The 16,563-nt window shown below is 46.6% G+C and overlaps 1 long non-coding RNA gene across 1 annotated transcript; it reads left to right on the forward strand.

Annotated features, from left to right (window-relative positions):
* The first annotated feature begins 2,630 nt into the window (after window positions 1-2,630).
* LOC149127743 (uncharacterized) lies at window positions 2,631-6,768 on the forward strand. Its single transcript, XR_016228888.1, has 2 exons — window positions 2,631-2,801; window positions 6,522-6,768. It is a non-coding gene; the product is annotated as an uncharacterized LOC149127743 (long non-coding RNA).
* Window positions 6,769-16,563: the final 9,795 nt, after the last annotated feature.

A 16,563-nucleotide genomic window follows, 5' to 3' on the forward strand; every position in this document is an offset into this window, starting at 1 on the left:
GTATCAAAAAAAATCACAAAAGCAAAAAAAAATTTAAAAAGTTAAATACATGGGTTTTGTTTTACTGCTGTGCTTGATACACATGAAGTAATGGATATCAAGCGATTCATTTTTACTGCATCTTTACTTTTACATTTGTTCTCAGGTTGCCTGAAACATTTAAATACAAATAAAATGAGTGTAGCAAAAATAATGAAAGCAGACAGCAGGTAACTTTACAAATAATGGAATGCGAACCGTTTCTGCCCTTATCCAGAGTGACTGGGGTCCCGACTTTGTCTAAAGGAACACGCCCTGCAGCTGTAGCCCAAGGTGTGCACACTGAGACAGTTCCCGCATGTCCACACGGCTCGACGCGGAATAGCCTTGGGCTACCAGTGTCTCCCACAGCCGTCTAAGTGCTCTGAACCTAAAAGTACCCACAGTAACTACACCTGTGACTGGAACAATTACCCCTTTTATTCCCCACCAGGACAAACCAATGTGCAGGCAGTTTTGTTTAGACACGGAAGCAGTTTTAACACTGGCCCTTGTGAAGCCACAATGTACCAAAAGTACTATGCCAGACATTTATAACTTGTATAAAAATTCCACACCCCTATATTGGCCACCTCAAGATGAAAACAGGTAACTCCCTAGATGTTAACTGGCTCTACTTCCCTAATATTAAACGTAAAAAACGCATGGGAAATATAGTAATTCAAATAGCAGTTACATAAAGCTGTCATAAATCGTAAACAAAAAAACTATTTGTGGGACAGCATGGATGACAAATGGTCTACTGTGTAAATTTGAGAATGAGGCAGACACACATCAGAAGGCCGGTTAGTTCTCCCCTCCTTCTCCTGCTTCAGCTTCATCTCCTTGGGTGTCCGATGTCCACAATGTCAAGTTGTCTCTCAGTAACTGCATTATTAGCGTGCTGTCTTTGTATGATTCTTCACTTGATGCATCAGGTTCAGCAATGGCTTCCTCAAAAGCTGTCTTTTCAAGAGAGCAGGCTTTCTCTGGGGAATTTAGGCTCTCCTAATAGAACACAGAGAAGTTAAGGGCAGACCCAATCTGATAGGATGCGTTGGTTGCATTTCCTTTTTGCTGATTTCAAAAGCTTCGTGGTATGCTTGTTGTGGCTGACCCACAGTCCCCTTGTCATCACCAGCAGCAACCCCAGCCAGGTAACGCTAGTAGTCTGCTTGCATTTTCAAATAGAGGACTTTGCTCTCTGCTTGTGAAGCATTAGGGATCAAGAACTTTTCCAAAAGAGACTCAGACTTGTAAGGCCGATGTGCGGATGGAGATCATGGAGCGTTCGGTGGCGTGGAAGGAGTTCTGGAGGTGTGTTTTGTGACTGGCAGAAATCCAGGACCCCAGGGCAGCTCAGATCCCCAAACGGAGAGTAAAGTAACCGGGGGACTCTGGATCACCAACCTAAGATTTTCCCGGCCAACGCACCAATGTTAGGCCGTCACAAAACACACCAAACACCGGAGAAAGGGAAAGGTTTATTGGGGAAAACCCAGCAGGCTGGAGAGAAGGGGCGAAGAAGGAGAAAGAGAGAGAAGGAGAGTGTAAGAGAGAGAGACATTGAAGAGAAAGGTAGCGAGAAGACGAGAGAGCAGAGAGAAAAGAGAGGAGGAGAGGAGAGCAGACGAGAGGAACCAAGAGAGCAATACCCTATGTTGGAATCCTAACCTCCAGGGTGATGGTGATAGGGGATAGATCTTTGGAAGTAATTATGTCATAAAGATGGGGTCTGCATGAATGGGATTAGTGCCCTTATGAAAAGGGATCCCCGCAAGCTCTCTGAACCTCTGTCCGCCAGATAAGGCTCCAAGGAGAAGCGACAATCTTGAGCCTGGAAAAGGGCCCTCACCAGAGCCTGCGCATGCTGGCACCCTCACCTCAGACTAACTCTGAGAAATAAACGTCTGTTGCTCATGGAGCACTGTCTGGTGCTTTGTTACAGCAGCCTGCACTGACCGTAACATTCACATCCACATCCACACACACACACACACTGCTAATGTTGACAAAGTAACGAGAAGATACTCATCACAATTCCAGTCCTCGTTGCTGTAACTGGTCACGTGGTTATAGCTGGTATTTATAACTACCTTCTTCTATGACCTATTCTGTGCCTTCAACAAGCACATCTGCTGGTCATTGTTCATCACCTGGGAAAGGGATCCAGTCCCTTATTCCTGAAGCGTCTTGGCCATGAGTGGGCCCGCCTGGGTGGGGCTGTTGTAGTTTTCCGTGGATCTGAGTCACAGGGCATGGCAACACTGAGATATCTCTGGGATCTCCTGTGTTCCAGGCAGGCCTCTTCCTTACTTCTGTTGTGGAGAAGAATGCAATTTCCCTCTGGTAGTCAGACCAGTCAGCTTAGCTCGCACTGCAACTCCCCTTCTTTAATCTCTTCATTCAGAAGTATGGGGAGCCCAGAGTGGCCGGAGGAATCTTAATCTCCAGCCCAGTGGGATCATTCACTGTCTGTCTCCCGGCACGAGTGTTCTTCCCTTTGGCACTAAGATCTCTGGGTCAGCAGAGCAAAAGTCACAGTAACAGGAAGCAGAGGCTTTGCTAGTGAGTCACCAGGGGTAATAGTGAGTGGTGCCACTCCCCTTCCCACCCCTGCATTCTTGAGCCCATGAATCACACGGAGAGAGCACTTCATGGCTGGTGCTGAATCAGAGCAAATAGAACCTTCTGGGGAAACTTGCCCTCGTCCTGCAAGGTGTTGCCACATTGTGAGTATTCAAAAGGCTGTTCCACAGTCCTGCTGAGCTGGCTGCTTCAGGGTAAGACCTGTGAATCCCATGTGTGTTGGCCCATTGCTGTACTTGTTTGGCTGTGAAGTGAGCTCCTTGATCAGTAACAACGCTGTGGGGAGTACTGTGTCTGTGAATGGTACATTCTGCAAGCCCATAAGTGCTAGTTTTGGTCAAAACATTGCATGGAGAGAAGGCAAATTCATATCCAAAGTAAGTGCCTATTCCAATAAGAACAAAACACTGCCTTTTCATGATGGAAATGGTCCAGTGTAATCAGCCTCCCATAGGTGCCTGGCTGATCACCTGGGGGATGGTCCTTGTCCAGGGCTCGGTGTTATTCTATTTTTGTTGCTGTTTTTATTTATTTGAAAGTCAGAGGGGAGAGGGAGGTGGAGAGGAAAGGAAGGAAAGAAAGGGATAAAAGGAGGAAAAGGCAACGAAAGGGGTAGCAAAGAGAAAGAGCGAGAGGAAGAACAGAAAAAGGGAGGCAGGAAGGGAAGCAGAGAGAACTCCCATCTATTGGGTTACTCCCAAAGCTGGGGCTGTGCCAGGCCAAGGCCAGGAGCCTAGAATTCAATCCAGGTCTCCGGTGTGGGTGGCAGAGACCCAACGATTTGAGCCATCTCCTGCTACCTCCCAGGGTGTGCATTAGCAGGATCTGGGCTAGGAATCAGAGCTAGGACTGGAATCCAGGCACTCTGAATGAGATACAGGGTCCCAAACCATGCCTTACAACTGCTGGGCCAAATGCCTGCCCCTCAGGGTTAGTCCTTGCTGCTGGAAGACTGGGCACCCAGCACTGGCTGTAGCTAAGTTAGCCTTGGTGAGGTTGCTGAGTCCATGCATATAACCTGCCTCCCTGCCACCATGTTCCTTGTTTATGAGCCCATTGGGTGGCTGGAGGACAGTCTGAATGGTATCCTCAGAGGGGGTCATCATACCCACCTAATTACTAAAATCTCTACTGAGGTCACCATTGGGTGGGCATTCACATAGGAAACAAATAACTTCAGAATTTGTGCCCAGGGGCCAGTGCTATGGGACAGCAGGTAAAGCCACTGCCTGCAGTCCTGACTGCTCCACTTCTGATCCAGCTCTTTGCTATGGCCTGAGAAAGCAATAGAAAATGGCCCAAGTCCTTGGGCCCCTGTACCTGCATGGGAGACCGGAAGAAGCTCCTGGCTCCTGGCTTCAGATCAGCCCAGTTCTGGCCATTGTGGCCATCTGGGGAGTGAACCAGCAGATGGAAGACTTCTCTGTGACTCTGCCTTTCAAATAAATAAATAAATCTTAATTTTTTTTTGTCCATTCAGAAAGGTCAGAGGTCAAGGGGCCATCTAGCAAGGGTCTTTTTGAGGTGGGACACTGCAGAGTCTTGAGGTGTCACAGGGTAAAAGATTGTAGGCTCTCTTTGGGAAAGTGAGGGCAAAGATGAACAGTTTTTTTAACTTTTATTTAATAAATATAAATTTCCAAAGTACAGTTTATGGATTACAATGGCTTTCCCCCCCATAACTTCCCTCCCACCCGCAACCCTCCCATCTCCCCCTCCTCTCCTATTCCATTTGCATCAAAATTCATTTTCAATTATCTTTATATACAGAAGATCAGTTTAGTGTAAATTAAGTAAAGATTTCAACAGTCTGCACCCATGCTGAAACACAAAGTGTAAAATACTGTTCGAGTACTAGTTACAGCGTTAATTCACATTGTACAGCACACTAAGGACAGAGATCCGATGGACAGTTTCAGCAATCTACTGGAGTCACTTTCATTGAGAGGTTCTGGATCTGTAAACTGGCTCAAGTCAGAACTGATTGAATGACCACATTTCTTGAATGATCTGGAGGTGGAAAAGCAGTTAACCAAGAGTCTAACCAGGTAGGAGACAACCACTCCAATGGGAAGCCATCTAGAAATGGCAGTGGTGATGAGTGGGAAGAAACAGGGGGAATGGCCTGGTGGCTTTGTCTCTAGACTACAGCATCAGCATAGACGTGACAATACATTTAATCAAGGAGGAAACAGGTTGACCTCTCCCATCATTGTTAAGCCCTGTGCTCCCCAAACCATGATGTGGAGACTAGTGGAGGAGCTCCGCAGGCCCCAGAGGTCTCAATATCAGGTCTGTACGAAGATGGGAAGCTGGGGGCCAGGGCTGTGGTGCGGCAGGTTGAGCTGCCACTCTGATGCCGGCGTCCTGTATCAGAGCGGCAGGCTGAATACTCTGCTTCTGATCCGGCTTCCTGCTAATGTGTCTGGGAAGGCAGCAGATGGTGGCCCAAGTGCCTGGGTCTGGGTCCCCCATGTGGGAGACCTAGATTGAGTTCCTGGCTTCTGGCTTCAGCCTGGCCCAGACCTGACTGTTGTGGCCATTTAGGGTGTGCATCAGTGAATGGAAGATTCCCTCTCTCTCACCCTCCCCCCGCCATGTTGCTCTGCCTTTCAAGTAAATAAATAAATAAATCTTAGGGGGAAAAAGAGAAAGTAGGGGCTGTACCTGAAGGTAGTAGTAAAGTGGATAGGTTGAAAACATGTTCCCAGACCTCCTTCAGTATGTGACGTCAGAACGAAGAAGACCTTGCGTTAAGTGAAGTAAGCCAGACACGGAAAGACAAATACTGCATGTCTTTCTCATACATGGAAGCTTAAAAAGTCCATCTGAACACAGAATCGTGATTACTAGAAGCTGGGAAAGGTGAGGGGGGATAGAGGGAGGTTGGAAATGGGTTCCAAAACACAGGTGGAATGAATAAGTCCCCAGTGTTGGAAACACAGTGGGGTGACTGTTGTTCGGTGTCCTGTTACACATTTTCTGAGCAGATAGAATAGAGGGGTTCAACGGCTCCAACCATAAAGTAATGACAAGGAGAGAACATTAGCACCCAGATGGTGTCAGTAGACTTTGTGTACAATTACTGAAGTGTCACACTGTACCTTGTGATTAGATATACTTCTTGTTAATGTGAAATTTTTAAGAACATGTTTGAGGAGATGGACATGCTAACTAAATGGATTTGATCTTCACACGTGGGATATGTGTATTGAGCTATCACACTGTACCCCATAAATAAATACAGTTAATAATAATACTTTTTGACTTAAAAAATGACAGCCAGATGACCCCTGCTGCTTTGCAAAAGGGCCTCCTGTTTGGTGAGAAATGTCTGAGAATGACTCACATGAGAGCCAGAGTACATGCAAAGCCGGGCTGTGGCTGGAGTGGCTCTGATCATGGAAGCCAGCCAGAACGCAGTGTGGGGTTGGGCACAGAGGGACACAACAGGAGGGATGAGAGTTTCCTTTCTCACATAAAGATCCTCGTCACAATCGTATGATGGTGAAGAGAGCCCACTCAAATCTTCTGTATTTGTCCCAACTATCCCATTAGCTTAACACTTGTCATTACCCATATCCCAGGCTGAGTGAGGGATCATGGCCCTCATCAAGTTAAAAGCAGCTGGTGTAGGGGAGGTGTGTATCACACCAAGACATCCCTTTTTCTCACAGCCCATTCATCAGTGGCTCAGGCTGAACTTGGAGGGGGGCGCCTCTCCTTATGGCAAGAGTCACTATGTGCCACAAAGACGGATGTTTTCAAAAAGCTCTTAAGAAAAGTCACCAGGTGCAGCAGTTCCTGTAAAAGCCAGCCTTAAGATGTTCCTTTGGGGCTGGCACTGTGGTGTAGCAGGTAAAGCCGCTGCCTGCAGTGCTGACATCTCACATGGGTGCTGGTTCGATTCCCAGCTGCTCCACTTCTAATCCAGCTCTCTGCTGTGGCCTGGGAAAGCAGTAGAAGATGGCCCAAGTCCTTGGGCCCCTGCACCTGCATGGGAAACCTGCAAGAAGCTCCTGGCTCCTGCCTTCAGATCAGCCCAGCTCCAGCCATTGGGGCCATCTAGGGAGTGGACCAGCGGATGGAAGACCTTTCTCTCTCTTTGCTTCTCTGAGATTGCGCCTTTCAAATAAATGAATAAAACTTTTAAAAAAATGGTGACATTCTTGGTTAAGTGTATGAATAACATGGTAATGTGAGGTTTTGCTCCCAAAAGTGGTTAAGTTATGCTGGATAACCTTCTGATAAGAATTGGAAAGAATTGAAAGGCTATAAAGGAAGAGGAAGTCTGTGGGTAAAGATCTTGAAGAAGAAAGCAGCCAAGAGGGATGAGCCTAGTCTTTTTTTTTAAATATTTATTTATTTATTTATTATTTGAATGGCAGAAGCAGAGAGAGAGAGAGAGAGAGAGAGAGAGAGAGAGAGAGAGAGAAACAGAAAGTCTTCCATCCACTGGTTCACTCCCCAGATGGCCACAACCACCAGAGCTGTGCCGATCCAAAGCCAAGAGCCAGGAGTTTCTTCCAAGTCTCCCATGCAGGTACAGGGGCCCGAGGACTTGGACCATCTTCCACTGCTATCCCAGGCCATAGCAGAGAGCTGGATCATAAGAGGAGCAGCCGGGACTCGAACTGGTGCCCATATGGGATGCCATCACCTCAGGCGGCAGCTTTACCTGCTACGCCACAGTGCCGGCCTTGAGCCTAGTCTCTGAGGTCACCTTTCACCCTTCATCCAGCCACCAGTTTGAGTTTCTAAGTAGGGGCTCAGGGCCTTAGAAGATCTTCCAAAAGTCTCACTGGAGTAGAATGACAAGAACTGGAGTTCAGAGTCTGCAGAAGAGGGTGGGATCTGGCCAACGCCCAGACCTGATTAGGATCCTGGAAACCTGGAGGGGTCAAGGTCAGAGGGTAAGGATGAGTTAGAAATAGACCAAGGGCCGGCGCCGCAGCTCACTAGGCTAATCCTCCGCCTTGCGGCACCGGCACACTGGGTTCTAATCCCGGTCGGGGCGCCGGATTCTATCCCGGTTGCCCCTCTTCCAGGCCAGCTCTCTGCTGTGGCCAGGGAGTGCAGTGGAGGATGGCCCAGGTCCTTGGGCCCTGCACCCCATGGGAGACCAGGAGAAGTACCTGGCTCCTGCCATTGGATCAGCGTGGTACGCCGGCCGCAGCGCACCGGCAGCGGCAGCCATTGGAGGGTGAACCAACGGCAAAGGAAGACCTTTCTCTCTGTCTCTCTCTCTCTCGCTGTCCACTCTGCCTGTCAAAAAAAAAAAAAAAAAAAAAAAGAAAAGAAAAGAAATAGACCAGTACCCCTGGGGCGAAAACTCGCTTCTAAATCAGTCCAGTCCCTGATGGGATTGGGGTAGTTGGTCCTATCCTAACTGCCTGCCAGAACCAAAGTAGATTGTTTCTGGAAAAACACACCATCCATGAGTGATACCTAGGAATATATGAAATAAAATTGCATCACTCATGGAAGCAGAATCTAAACTTAAAGCAATGAGATGTACTTTGTTTTCAGTAACGCTGTCAGATGAACATAATCTAGTGACTCAGAAATGCGTTTTTTCACATCTGCCGGATATGGTTATCTTTGCCTTCTGCTGGGACTTCTAAGCGTGCTTGGTGCCTGTTCTCACCACGTGACTTCACACTTTCCCAGCTGTGGTTCCCACGGGGGACCAAGACAGGTCCCTAACCACTTTTGGTTTTGCTTTTGAAAGCAAAACCTCAGGTCGTTCACGTACTTCTCAAGAATATCTCCATTTTAGGATAAGAATTGGTGTCCCTTTAGTCCCTTCATATTATGGAAGATCTTACACCCAATTTTTCTAGCAGCTGTCCCACGGGGAACCAATAAAAGACTTAACAATGATTCAGTTTATGGTTTTTTGGACTTTGCAATGGTACAAAACTGATAGCCACTCAACAGAAACTGTACTTTGAATTTTGATCTTTTCCTGAGGCAGCACTACGTGTACAGTCTCGCTGTTGAGATTCGACAGTGGTAGTGAGCTGCAGGTTCCAGTCAGCTACACGGACACAGGGGTTAACAACCAGTATCCCACAGTGTACTGTGTTGGTAAGCTATGAGGTTTGGCGGGCTCGGGGTGTTAAATGCGTTTATGATATTTAAAATTTACATAAGTACATCTTATCAAGGTGTAACTCCATCATCCATCAAGGAACCTTTGGAAAGAGACTTGGCTCAGCCTTTCATATTCCTTTTCTAAGGTTCACTGCATTGGGCAGATGGTAGTAGGCGAGAGTGAATTCTTTTTTTTTTTTTTTTTTTTTTTTTTGACAGGCAGAGTGGACAGCGAGAGAGAAAGAGACAGAGAGAAAGGTCTTCCTTTGCCGTTGGTTCACCCTCCAATGGCTGCCGCGGCACCCCGCTGATCTGATGGCAGGAGCCAGGTACTTCTCCTGGTCTCCCATGGGGTGCAGGGCCCAAGGACCTGGGCCATCCTCCACTGCACTCCCTGGCCACAGCAGAGAGCTGGCCTGGAAGAGGGGCAACCAGGACAGAATCCAGCACTCCGAATGGGACTAGAACCCGGTGTGCCGGCGCTGCAAGGCGGAGGATTAGCCTAGTGAGCCATGGCGCCGGCTGAGAGCGAATTCTAGAATGTCATGAAGATGTGCATGCTGATATTTTGCCTTGCTCATATGTCAGTAACTAAGACGTGGAAGCTGGCTAGCAAAGACGAAGAGATATGAGGTGTGTGGTTCCTTAAGAGATGGACGTGGCAGCTTTAGTCTCCAAAGTTCTGAGTCCAGAATCCAGTTTTCCAGCTGTCTTTGCTCTGCTTTTTTTTTTTTTAGATTAATTAATTAATTTAAAAGAGTTACACAGAGAGAGAAGAGGCAGAGAGAGACAGAGAGAGGTCTTCCATCCAATGGTTTACTCCCCAATTGGCTGCAACAGCTGGAGCTGCGCCAATCCGAAGCCAGGAGCCAGGAGCTTCTTCCGGGTCTCCCATGCAGGTGTAGGGGTAGGGGCCCAAGGACTTGGGCCATTTTCTATTGCTTTCCCAGGCCATAGCAGAGAGCTGGATCAGAAATGGAGCAGCCGGGACTAGAACTGGTGCCCATATGGGATGCCAGCATTTCAGGCCAGGGCGTTAGCCCACTGCGCCACTGTGCTGGCCCCTGCTCTGCTTTTTGATGTCAGTTTTTAGATATCATAAGACTACTGAAGCCTTGAAGTAAGCCCCCCCTTTTTTTTTTTAAGAAACTCATCCAGAGCCTCATATTATGTCCACATTTTCTTGAACATAATGTTAGCAATCAATAACATCTAGCCTAGAAAAAAGTAAGACCTTTTTTTAAAGGGGGAAAACAAATCAATGGAAAGAAGGCCCCTAGGAGATTCTAACATTACTATAAATATGTTTAAGAATGCCTACGATAGGGGCTGGTGTGTGGCACAGCAGGTTAAGCTGCTACCTGTGATGCCAACCTCCCATATGAGGACCAGTTCCAATCCCAGCGGCTCCACTTCTGATCCAGCTCCCTGCTAATGCACCTGGGAGGGCAGAGGAGGAGGGCCCGAGGGCTTGGGCCCTGCACCCACCTGAGAGACCAGGTGGAGTTTTAAGACTTCAGGCTTCAGGCCAGCGCTGTGGCTCGCTAGGCTAATCCTCCGCCTGCGGTGCTGGCACCCCAGGTTCTAGTCCCAGTCGGGGCGCCGGATTCTGTCCCGGTTGCTCCTCTTCCAGCCCAGCTCTCTGCTGTGGCCCAGGAGTGCAGTGGAGGATGGCCCAAGTGCTGGGCCCTGCACCCGCAGGGGAGACCAGGAAGAAGCACCTGGTTCCTGGCTTTGGATCGGAGCAGCGTGCTGGCCATGGTGGCCATTTAGGGGTGAACCAATGGAAGGAAGACCTTTCTCTCTGTCTCTCTCTCTGTGTCAAAAAAAAAAAAAAAAAAGAAAAAAGGGTGGGGGGGCTTCAGCTTGGCCCAGTCTTGGTCACTGCGACCATCTGAGAAATGACAAGCAGATGGGAGAGTACTCTTACTCCCTCTCTCACAATCTCTCTCTCTTGTTTTTCTTTTTCTCTGTAACTTTGCCTTTCAAATAAATAAATAAATCTTAAAAAAAATTCATAAGACAGAATTTCAACAAAAAACTTGAAGCTATGAAAAAAGATTCAAATGGGAATTCTAGAACTTAAAAATTCAGTATATGAAATCAATAACTCAGTGTATGGGATTTATCAGAAGATTAGACAGAGCGGCAGGCATTTAGCCTAGAAGTTCAGACACTGGTTAAGATGCCTGCATCTTGCACCTCTGCTCAATACCCAGCTCCAGATCCTGACTCCAATTTTTTGCTAGCACAGACCATGGGAGGTAGTGGTGACAAAGTACTTGGGTTCTTGTCACCCATGTAAGAAACTTGGATTGAATTTCAGGCCCCATTGCAGGCATTTGGGGAGTGAACCAGCAGGTGAGAGCTAGCTTTCTTCCCCCCAGCCCCGACCCTCAACTCTCTAATAAATTTTAAAAATTAAAAAGGAATTGGTGAATAGAAAATAGGTCAGAAAAAAAGCTGAACATAAGCACAGAGAGATCAAACACAGTAGAATGGAAAAAAGACGAGAGACTTTGGCACAAAGAACACTTAAAGAGATAGTGTTAAAAATTTTTCAAAAGTAGGGAACAACAAAAAGCCCCAACTCAAGTCTACTACAAAGCAATGAGCAGGACAAATATAAGGAAGCCAAGCTTAGGCACACACAGTAATGCTTCTGAAAAACAAAGACAGAAGACCTCCAAGGGAAACCCATGCACAGCTGGCAACTATGAACCAGACAAATGAAGAACAAGTGCCTGGAGACCAAGGAGAGTGAGCAAAAACAGCCAAATCTAGAGGGAAGTCGATTTCTGGACAAAGGGACTGGCCCAAGATGAGTTCCGCACTTTTTACAGCTTTTAGCCTAGGGCTCGCCACAGTGGCATCAGGTAGGTTGCTGAAATTTTGTGAGCAGTTTCAGTCTTTCAGAGAACCAGTGAGCAGGTATAAGTGCAATGACAGCTTCTAGAAAAAGAGGAGGGGAATCCCAGAAATAGAGACAAAGTGAACAAATCCCACCGCCTGGTATAAATTCTGCCCCAATATTCAGCTATTCCTTGAATAACGCATGGGCAGGGTAGACGGAAAGAAGCTCAGCTAAAGATATCACGACTGAAGTGGATTTTGAGTGCCTCTCAAGAGAGTTTGCAATTTGAATCAAAACAAATTAATCAACACTCTTTGGAGGAATTTAACACAATCCAGTTTCTGCAACAAAATAATGTCCCAGGGAAAAATATCAAGAATTAGGTAGTGTATGATCACCCAGGAAAATGCAACCCAGACTCCCAAGATCAAATGTCAGCAAAGATGCTAAGGTGATCCAGATGTTAGAATTGGTAGAGAAGAATTTTACAGGAAATCTTATTGCTAGCTCATTAACATAAAGCAAAATATGGCCACAATAAGTGAAAATAGGGAGAAAGCAGAAAATCAGGAACTACAAAACACAACTATAAATGGGAAATCTGGAGCTAAAATAATACAGTATCCAAAACATTCACAAGGGGAAGATTCATTGAGAATAAGCAAAAATCAATCTGATGTGAAGGAGAGGAGAAAGACCGCAAAAATGTCTGAAGTAACATCAAAGATTTAACTTAGGGGCCAGCACTGTGGCAGAGTGGGTTAAGCTGCCCCGCCTGCAAGCCAGCATCCCATGTGGGTGCAGGGTGGAGTCCCTCCTGCTTTACTTCCAACCCAGCCCCCTGCTACAGGAAACTCTTCAGGCTGAAGTAAAATTGTATCAGATATAAATGGTCAGAATGTAGGATAAGAAGAGAGGCAATGGAGTAATCAGATATCAGAATGAGGATAGGAAAGGAGATGAAATGAAGATAGAATATGTGGTTCGGGTATGATACAAACAGCGAGATGATTGGCTTGAGTAAACACAGTCATGCCACATAACAGCAACAAGCTACATGTGTGACAGTGGCCCCGTAAGATTATATAGTCATCTTATTTCATATCAGCACACTCTATGGTGCTCACACAGCCCCTTTCTTAGATTGTGTCCTTGTTGTTAAACAATGTATGACTACATATAAATAATATTAATTATTAATGGATAAATTATTCAGTTTTAAAACAGAGATCTTCAGAACAACACTACTCTACATGCAGCTTATAAGAGACAAGTCTTAAATACCAAAATAAATAAGTACAAGGGTAAAGACAGACTATTTTCAACATCAACAAAAAGAAGCCTGGTAAAGTAAGTCTTATAGCAATAAGGCAAATGACAATACAGAACACAACTTACCCTATTACAATAAGGAGGAATGTTTCCTAATGGTAAAATAATTCAATCCATTCAGAAAGTAAGACAATTATAAATTTTATGCACATAATGATGTGATTTCAAAATGGAAGAAGTAAAAAGTGATAAAGCAAAAGGAGGAATATGCTGCCCTACAAGCACAGTTGGTGCTATTAGCATGTCTCTTGCAGTATCCGATAGAACAAGTAGGTTAAAAGACACTAAGGACAGTCACCCCGGGACAGCACAGTTGCAAGATCGGCTTACATAACACTCTGCTTTCAGTACTTTTGGAAAAGACTATTTTTCAAGTAACCATAAAACAATAACAAAACTAACCACGTGTTGGGGCAAAAAGCCAGTTTAAACAGATCTCCAGTCAAGAACCACAACAGCACAACTAAATCATCATCTTAGAAGTCCGGACGATGATTATCCTTTGGAAGGGAGTTAGTGACTGGCAGAAGACAAGACTAACATTTTGAAACTTGTTCTATAATGTCAGTGTAACCTAGGAATATAACAAAAAAGGAATATTTTTCTTTTGTGAACATAGGTACAAAAATCTTAAGCAAAATATTATCAAATTGAATTGAGAAAAATACACAGATCATCAAATGGAGTTTATTCCAGGAATGAAAAGTTATTTACTTTTGAAAATCCATCAATGCACTCTATTTACAAAATGAAGAGAAATATCCTAAATAACCTCAAGAGGTACAGAAAAAAAAGATCTAATACAATTAAGCAACAGTCATTTGGGAAATGCAAATAAGAACCTTGACAAGACACTTGGACCGTGACCCTAGAATGGCTAAAATTAAAAATAAAATGACTGGTAACACCCAGTGTTGGTGAGGATGTGGAACAGCTGGGACTCTTACACTTGGCTGGCCTGAGTGTACTTTGGCAGAAATGCCAGGCAGGGTTGTTTGGCGTTATCTGCTAACATTGGACACATACATGTGCTGTGACTCATCATCTCTCCCATAGGCATAGACTCATCAAACTCGCGGCACAGTGCACCAGATGACATTGAAATGAAGGCTCAGAGCAACCCTGCCCCATGCACAACAGCTTAGATGATTAACACGTTTCTATTATCCAGTGAAAGAAACCAGACTATTATATACTATTTTTTTAAAGATATTTATTTATTTATTTATTTGAAAAGTAGAGTTATAGACAGTGAGAGGGAGAGACAAAGGTCTTCCATCTGCTGGATCACTCCCCAAATGTCCACAATTGCCAGAGCTGTGCCGGTCTGAAGCCAGGAGCCAAGAGCTTCTCATGTCTCCCACATGGTTGCAGGGGCACAAGCACTTGGATCATCTTCTACTGCTTCCCCAGGCCAGAATAGAGAGCTGGATTGGAAGTGGAGCAGCCAGGACTAGAACCGGTACCCATATGGGATGCCGGCACTGCAGGCAGAGGATTAACCTACTGCGCCACAGCGCCAGCCCCTTATACTATTTGTAAAACCAGACATTCTATCCTATTTGCAAACAGGAACATGAACATGGTATCAGAAGTGGTGACAGTGGCCGCTTCTGAGTCTGGGTGAGAAGAGAGCATGGTGAATGGGTATTTCTAAGGCTCTGACTGTGAACTCTGTCTGTCTTGGGTGATGGATATGGAGGCTTCCTCCCTCTGCGATAACTCATGGACCTGTACACTTAATATCTGTGCTCCCTTTGTTGCTACTTTCATAGAAGAGTTTACATTGACATGATACTATATGAGACTGCCCATTTTACTGAAGTTCTACAATCTTTACCTCACTATGTAAATGATGTTCACACTTCCTGTTCTGTTAGGCAGCAACAATTCATCCTGTGAGTATATAAACCTCATAGAGCCCAAGAATCCGTGTCGTGGGCTCTACATAGTGTGGTGTGTGAAGCATCCAGAGAGATCCCTGGGCTGTCACAGTGGGATCACAGAAATTGCAGGTTCTCAAAGACCGGGAGAGGACGATTTTGGAAAATCCTTTATGGAGCGGGGGCTTTGATGAAGGCTCAGTTAAAAGGATACCTTCTAGAGCCCTCAGACGTACCTGCCGCCGACTCACAGAGGGCACCTCCGGGGGCACAAGCATTCCGAGGGAAACTCTGACACCAAAGTAATTGCAGGCAACGTCTGCTCTCGTTGATCCTGGCCTTGCCCTGAGCCCTCTGCAGGCAGGGACTTGGCTTACTCCTCACCACCACCCTGGGAGGTGGGCATTAGGACAGTATCCTGCTCCTCACACGGAACGGTGGGCGTGGTCATTGTCATGACACCGATGACACTGACTGCTCCGTTACCCTGAGGTCACGGAGATAGTAAGCAAAGAGGTGAGAGTGAAAGCAGGCAGTCTGGCCGCACAGCTCACGCGTAACCTTCTGCACAGCGCCTGCGAGCTCGTTTTCCCTCCCACCAGCTGCTCTTGCATACGTGCTTGGCAGTGGTACGGCATACGTTTTCCCATGCTGGGCACAGCGCACTTCCTGTGCAGAGGAAGTATCGGTTTTCCTCCCTGGCTGTGGTTAGTAACGCACGGCACGTGTCGGGAAAGCCGGCGCTCTGGCAGCTTTGCCGTGGAAAGGAGGGGGCTGGGGAAGGAGGGAGGCTGCTGGCCGGGGCGGTGGGTGGGGGAGCGTCCTGCTCCAGGAGGACTTCGGTGTGTGAGCGGCTCTCTCTTCATCTCTGGGCAAAGCCGACTCCGGCCCAGGACCCTGTGCTGCTTCAGATCTGATCTCCTGGGAGGAAGGGAGAGCATAGACTGCACGTCACTTTCTGTCCTCCGATTTTTCTCAGTGGGATCCCATTAAGCACATTTGAGGGCGGGGGTGTCAGAGCGTCTTGCTTTTTATTGATCTATTTGAAGATCCCTGAGATTAAGTGAGGGCAGCTGTCGCCTCTCTCCAGAACAACCAGGGCCAGTGGGGGAACTGATGATCCCTCACGCGCCACCCCAGAGCCATTAAGAACAATTTGCTTTTCCAAACTTTCAAATTTCTGCCTCACCTGACTTCATCTTTTTTTTTTTTTTAAGATTTATTTATTTATTTGAAAGGCAGAGTTACAGAGAGGTAGAGGCAGAGAAAGACGGAGTGGCGGGGGGAAGGTCTTCCATCTGCTGGTTGGCTGCAACAGCTGGAGCTGCGCCCATCTTAAGCCAGGAGCCAGGAGCTTCTTCCAGGTCTCCCACACTGGTTCAGGGGCCAGTAGAAAGCATCTTCTACTGCTTTCCCAGGCCATAACAGAGAACTGGATTGGAAGAGGAGCAGCCAGGACTCAAACCAGTGCCCGTATGGGATGCCGGCACTGCAGGCGGCGGCTTTAACCTCTGTACCACAGTGCCAGCCCCCCGACTTCATCTTACAGTAGGGGAAAGCTAGTGACTTCTTCAAATTAAGTTCTAAGCATTTCAATGACTGAGCCCTAGGAATTTAATCCCAGCTAAAAGGTTAACATTTCATATCTGTTTGATTAATTTCTTTCTGGAAATGCTTGATTTAAAAACGTACTCTAAGAGGACTCAAATGGAACCCCGACTTGGCTCAGCTTGTTCCAGGGTGCCGGGCTGTCTGGGAAGGCTGTGATTTCAACCCAGGTAACCACTGGGC

The sequence above is a fragment of the Oryctolagus cuniculus genome, chromosome 2 (genome assembly GCF_051225735.1).
Source record: "Oryctolagus cuniculus isolate XC-2025 breed Fujian yellow rabbit chromosome 2, ASM5122573v1, whole genome shotgun sequence".
Classification (NCBI taxonomy): Eukaryota; Metazoa; Chordata; class Mammalia; order Lagomorpha; family Leporidae; genus Oryctolagus; species Oryctolagus cuniculus.